This window comes from Triticum aestivum, chromosome 2D, assembly GCF_018294505.1.
Source record: "Triticum aestivum cultivar Chinese Spring chromosome 2D, IWGSC CS RefSeq v2.1, whole genome shotgun sequence".
Taxonomy (NCBI): domain Eukaryota; kingdom Viridiplantae; phylum Streptophyta; class Magnoliopsida; order Poales; family Poaceae; genus Triticum; species Triticum aestivum.
In genome coordinates, this window is record NC_057799.1 from 27,607,766 (window position 1) to 27,613,765 (window position 6,000).

Genomic DNA, 6,000 nt, shown 5'->3' on the forward strand with positions numbered 1-6,000 from the left:
TTCCGTGGAGGATATCTCTTTCCTCACTTTTCCTGACTCCCCTATCACCCCCGTCGCGCCTTTGCCTATTCGTTCCACTCCCTCTGCTTCTCCACCCCTCGTCGATTCGCCGCCACCATCTTCCCCGGTCTCCTCACCTAGCATGTCACCGGATTCTACACCTTCATCTCCGGTGACTTCTTCGTCGCCACCCCCTGATTCTACCTTGGTGATTCCTCCTTCTCTTGTTCCATCTCTTCCTCAGCATTACACTCGTCGTTCACGACCTGTGGATGCTTCCTTGGATGAGTCGTCCTCTTCCTCTCAGCCTACTTATGGCTTGCGTTCTCGTCCTCGTCCGCCTATTGATCGCTTTGGATTTCCCACCGCTGGTGCTGCTGTTCTTGAGCCGACTTCTTACCGTCAGGCTGTTGTTCATCCTGAATGGCAGTTTGCGATGGCAGAGGAGATTGCTGCTCTTGAACGCACTGGTACCTGGGATCTTGTTTCTCTTCCTCCCGGAGTCCGTCCCATCACTTGTAAGTGGGTCTACAAGGTTAAGACTCGCTCCGATGGTTCTCTTGAGCGTCACAAAGCTCGTCTCGTGGCTCGTGGTTTTCAGCAGGAGCATGGTCGTGATTATGACGAGACTTTTGCTCCTGTGGCCCATATGACCACTATTCGTACACTTCTTGCTGTTGCCTCTGCACGCCACTGGTCTATATCTCAGCTTGATGTTAAGAATGCCTTTCTTAATGGTGAGCTGCGTGAGGAGGTGTACATGCAGCCACCACCTGGGTATTCTGTTCCTGATGGCATGGTGTGTCGTCTTCGTCGCTCTCTCTATGGCCTTAAGCAAGCCCCTCGCGCCTGGTTTGAGCGTTTTGCTTCTGTGGTCACTACTGCTGGTTTTTCAGCAAGTGCTCATGATCCCGCATTGTTTATTCACCTTTCTCCTCGTGGCCGGACTCTTCTTCTTCTCTATGTTGATGATATGGTCATCACTGGGGATGACCCCGAGTATATTGCCTTTGTAAAGGCTCGTCTTAGTGAGCAGTTTCTTATGTCTGATCTTGGACCTCTTCGCTACTTTCTTGGGATTGAAGTCTCTTCTACCTCTGATGGCTTTTTTATATCCCAGGAAAAGTATATCCAGGATCTTCTTGCTCGTGCTGCTCTTTCCGACGAGCGCACTGTTGAGACTCCTATGGAGCTCAATGTTCACCTCCGTGCTACTGATGGTGATCCTCTCCCTGACCCGACGCGTTATCGTCATCTCGTTGGCAGTCTAGTCTATCTAGCTGTCACTCGTCCGGACATCTCTTATCCGGTTCATATTCTGAGTCAGTTTGTCTCTGCTCCCACATCGGTTCATTATAGTCATCTCCTTCGTGTTCTCCGATATCTTCGGGGCACGATCTCTCACCGTCTCTTCTTTCCTAGCTCCAGTTCTTTACAGCTTCAGGCCTATGCGGATGCTACGTGGGCTAGTGATCCTTCTGATCGCCGTTCGCTTTCTGCTTACTGTGTTTTTCTTGGCGGTTCTCTCATTGCCTGGAAGACGAAGAAACAGATTGCAGTTTCCCGTTCGAGTGCTGAGGCTGAGTTGCGAGCTATGGCTCTTTTGACGGCAGAGGTGACTTGGTTACGGTGGTTACTTCAGGATTTTGGTGTTTCTGTCACTACACCGACTATGCTCTTATCTGACAGTACAGGTGCTATTAGCATTGCGCGCGATCCTGTGAAGCATGAGCTCACCAAGCATATTGGTGTTGATGCTTTCTATGTGCGCGCTGCTGTGCAGGATCAGGTCATTGCTCTTCAGTATGTGCCTTCCGAGTTACAGTTGGCGGATTTCCTGACGAAGGCCCAGACTAGAGCACAACATGGCTTTTATCTCTCCAAACTCAGTGTTGTTCCTCCACCATGAGTTTGAGGGGGGGTGTTAGAGTTATAATATAAGTCATGTATACCCCTTTGTATTTATCCCGTTGTATAAGGGGTTTCCTGCATATGTACCACACCTGTACGTATATATATATCGGCCTATGGCCTCATGGGAATACAAGTTGCTTATTCCTAACAATGCGTTCGTGTGTTGCTGCTCCCTGTGAGTGTGCTGTGTGTGTCTGCGCTGTTGTGTGTTAGTGTGCTGCGTACGTGCGTGATGTTGTGTGTGTTGATGTGTGTGTATGTGCTGATGCGTGTGTGCAGCTGCCCTCGCACTGATGTTGCGTGCGTGTGCTATTGTCATAAAAGGGTCTTTTTAGGTGTCATTTAGGCTCAAAATGGATGAAACTGTCATAAAAGGCATAAAATTTAGACTCGTTGTTAGATAGGGAAGGAAAAGTTTTTCAGTGTCAAATAAGGAAACGAAATTTAAGATAGTGTTAAATAAGGAATTGTTTCATGATTTTATATGCTGCACGAAATCTCTGTTGGTCAATATACTGGAGTGCCGTTCCAGCAAGGTTTACATTTACACCTACCTGGTATGTAAATCGAGACCAGATTCTGATCTTGATCGTTTGGCACACCCATCAGGCCGTTTCATATATCAGATGATTATGACTATCTTGACGACCAAGCATATGCTCCAGGAATGGGCACACAAGACTTCAGGTCCTAGCACTTGATACAGACTAGTCCTCCTGAGACCAGTTGTTGCACTTTATCCTCTGATCCTTACTCTTTCCCTGGGGAATTGCTATGAGGTCACACATAACCTTCGGAGGAATGAAGTCTTTAAGGATCTACCTTTGGAGTTCTCTCAGAAGATTGAACATGCTTTGAAAAAGAGGTTTTGGCGTCTTGCACATCAAGCAACTTCACAAGAGTGCTTGCTGATGCACTCGCCGCAATCGGAGATCCTATGGTTGTTATTGGCTCAACCAAAGGCCCAGTACTCTGTCCGAACTTAAATGCTTATGTGATTAGCAAGGAGGATTCGTTGTACAGTGTTCTGAAGATAATGGCTCTTCTGCGCCCTGAAGAACCAAGTTCTGTAAAGGAAGAGACTTCATTGCCAGAAAAATCTGATAGTTCCCCTAATGTTATTTGTGGAAAAATTCCTTATGCTGTACAAGATAGCAAGACAGTGAGTACAATAGAGATAGATTTAACTAATGATAGTGCTATCTGGAAGAAGTTTGAGACTTTTGTACTCAACAAGCAGGGCCAGGTGAGTTTCATATGCTTGTTTTGTTATCTTTCAGTTTGTCCCATTGTTGGCAGCTTCCAAGTTATTCTAAAAGCTAATTTCTGCAGAAAGATGCATGGGTTGTTATTCAATTTCTTAGAGACGCCCTTGCGTGGAAACAGGCCTTCTAGCTGCAATTGATGCAGCGACTAATACACAAACAGTTGAAGAGATCAGGCACATCTGCAGTGAGTTCAAAAAACTTTCTGCCAGGTAAGAAATGTTAATTTGGGGCCAACTATGTTTCTCAATGGCAGGCAGTACAGAACTACAGATGCCGTATTGCAATTGATAGGTGTGTACGCCATCCTCTTTTTCTGCATGATATGTACCTTAGTCCAGTGTAAGACATGAATTTATCACTCGTACGTGAAAATTGCTTGTCTTGTCATCACAGGGCTGAGAAAAAAGCTAGTCTTGCTGTGAAGGATCTATACTCAAAGTGGCAAGGTGGTGAGAAGAAACTGCAGCTGGTCATGCGCTTTCTGGCTGCTGCAAGGTTATGCATGGATGAAAAATTTAGCAAGAGAAATGTTTAATGAACGAGAGCAAAAATGCTGCAGCAGCTGTCCAGCCGCACGCCAGCGCCAACGGATGTTCAGATTACGAACCTGACCGCATGGGAGAAGCTGCCTCGGCTTTGGGCGCACGGAAGCAGAAGAGCAGCAAGAAGAAATCCAAGGGCCGTGGCAAGAGTTGAGCTGCTGTTGCTGCAGCGCGTGAGCGGTGTAGTTTCTCACCTGCAAAACATTTGCCTGCACTGGACAAACTTGTAGGAGTATATCCCATCACTTGATCAATGTAAACCCAAACAGATAGCAGGCGCTATTTTTTGCTTCGATGCACTGATGCATATGTCAGTCGCCCTGCTGCTACTAGCCAAGCCTTGGCTTTACACAATGGCACGCCCTTTTTATCACCTCAAGGTGAGAGGGAGATCAGACCATGGATTGGTTCTGAGTTTAGTGGCCGTTGTCGAGTGTTTGTGAAGGAATGTAATAATGAAAAGATGAGACTATGTGGCTAGCTAGAGTCGTAAATGTTTTTCACATTTCTCTTTTGAACGACGACAGGAAATGTGTTGCTTCGCATCTGATCAATGAACTCACGAATTTTCTTTTTCTTTTTGCGAACAATGAACTCAGGATTTGATGGCTGGAAGGTTGGTGGTGTCTCAGCTTTGGTTGCTTCATTTGAACCTCAGTTGACATGAATCACACTTCAGAAATCATATGTGCGTGTCAATCAGACATGTTCATTATATCTACAAATGTATCTGTTGTATTCTTCATATTGTGCACCCTTTTAAGCTCAGAACTTTCATCTGTACTTAATCCATCAACGGATAGTGGCCAAATAATTTTATGCCATTGGTTGTTTAAACAGGGCATCCAGGATGCACCTTCTGCAAGTGAGGCTGAATCGGTGGACACAGAACAAATAAACAACATTGGACAACCGAAGAGGTGTTTGAACGAATTGATGGTCTGGAAGAATTTGGAGCTAGACGTTGGTCTGAGATAATAAAGAAATATTTTTCAGCGTCAGTTTGAACTGCGGTCAATCTTAAGGTTTATGTTTGGTGCATTTGTCTCATGTTGATGTTACCTTGTCTCGCCGACATCAAATTATTTGCCCTAGGTCCGCTACTAGTACAATCTAGCAGTGCCTGGAAACATGATGTGTGGCTACCTCATGTTCGCTGAATATGTAAGAGTTGTCCCCTATGTTACTGTACAGATCGTTCAACAACTGGTGATGTTTGGAAAGGGTCTCGTTGTTGTTGCACATGCATGTCAAGCAAAAGGTTCTTAAGGGTGACTCAGATATGTTTCTACATTCTGGTTCCAAAATGGCACAAGGATATTCAGCACATGAGAACCTCTTCTGCAAGTTCAAATTATTTCAAAATAATAGCTAAGCAGCTTAAGATCTAGAACCGTACACAGAAATACGAAGGATGGTGGACTGTTGTACAACACAAATCATCCAAAAGAAATCAGTCATCGCACATCAAGTCTGTCAAAAATGGCATCAAATGCACAACTGAACCCTGAACAGAAAATTTCGACTGAACAATGGCACTGAGTACAAAATATAACCTTGAATAGAAAATGACCTCCAAGTTCATTTTTCTAACTTTGACTAACAAGCAAATCGAAGCACTATGATCAGTTCAGCACAACACGGTCCCACCCTATCTCCGTTTATTGTGCACGCTCCTTCGGCTTTCTTCTGCGTAGTCGTGTGGTTTCTTCCCCACTCGATTTGGATAGAATATGTTGTGTCGTCCTCTTCCTCACTTCATGCTAACTCGGCTCCCCATCGACATGCTGAGCCATCATATTGGAATGAGCAGAAGATCACATGCTTCATGCTGACCTTCAGGAAATGGATCAATCTACCGTCCGTCATCTTTGTATCAAACCAAGGGATCCCATCCCATGTTCCACCCTGGCCTTCAAAAGAATGAACCAATGAGTCGGAAGATTCAGCTACCAACATATCTTAATGTAGACCCTAGAAAAATGATATCTTAATGTATGATAATATAAATACTTACAGTATCTTGTCATGCACATTAGTTGTAAAACAACTAAGCATTTGTTAAATCTTTAGATTCATCTGTGGAATTATGCAAGATGCTAGTGCATCTACACCATTGTTTCGTGAATAGTTCAGCAGAGAAGAGTGCATCAAGGCAAAACAATAACTACAACTGAAAAGCATAAAAATAACCATGTCCACACATCAAAACATAAAATTATGACCTACACATAAGATCTTTTGAATTGTTACTACTCCCACAATTACATGTCGAT

General features: G+C 44.6%; 1 protein-coding gene across 5 annotated transcripts in view; it reads left to right on the forward strand.

The window, feature by feature from the left end:
• Positions 1-4,884, forward strand: part of LOC123051239 (vacuolar protein sorting-associated protein 54, chloroplastic) — a 37,572-nt gene extending 32,688 nt beyond the window's left edge. For 3 of the 5 annotated variants that reach the window (XR_006423974.1, XR_006423972.1, XR_006423975.1), the window contains 3 exons: positions 2,524-3,160; positions 3,247-3,473; positions 3,576-4,300. The gene's annotated coding sequence lies outside the window, so the exon portion shown is untranslated. Of the gene's footprint in view, positions 1-1,783; positions 1,802-2,523; positions 3,161-3,246; positions 3,474-3,575; positions 4,301-4,323; positions 4,413-4,564 lie in introns of those variants that run through there. The other 2 variants (XR_006423973.1, XR_006423976.1) reach the window with 2 other exon arrangements.
• The last annotated feature ends 1,116 nt before the right edge of the window (positions 4,885-6,000 follow it).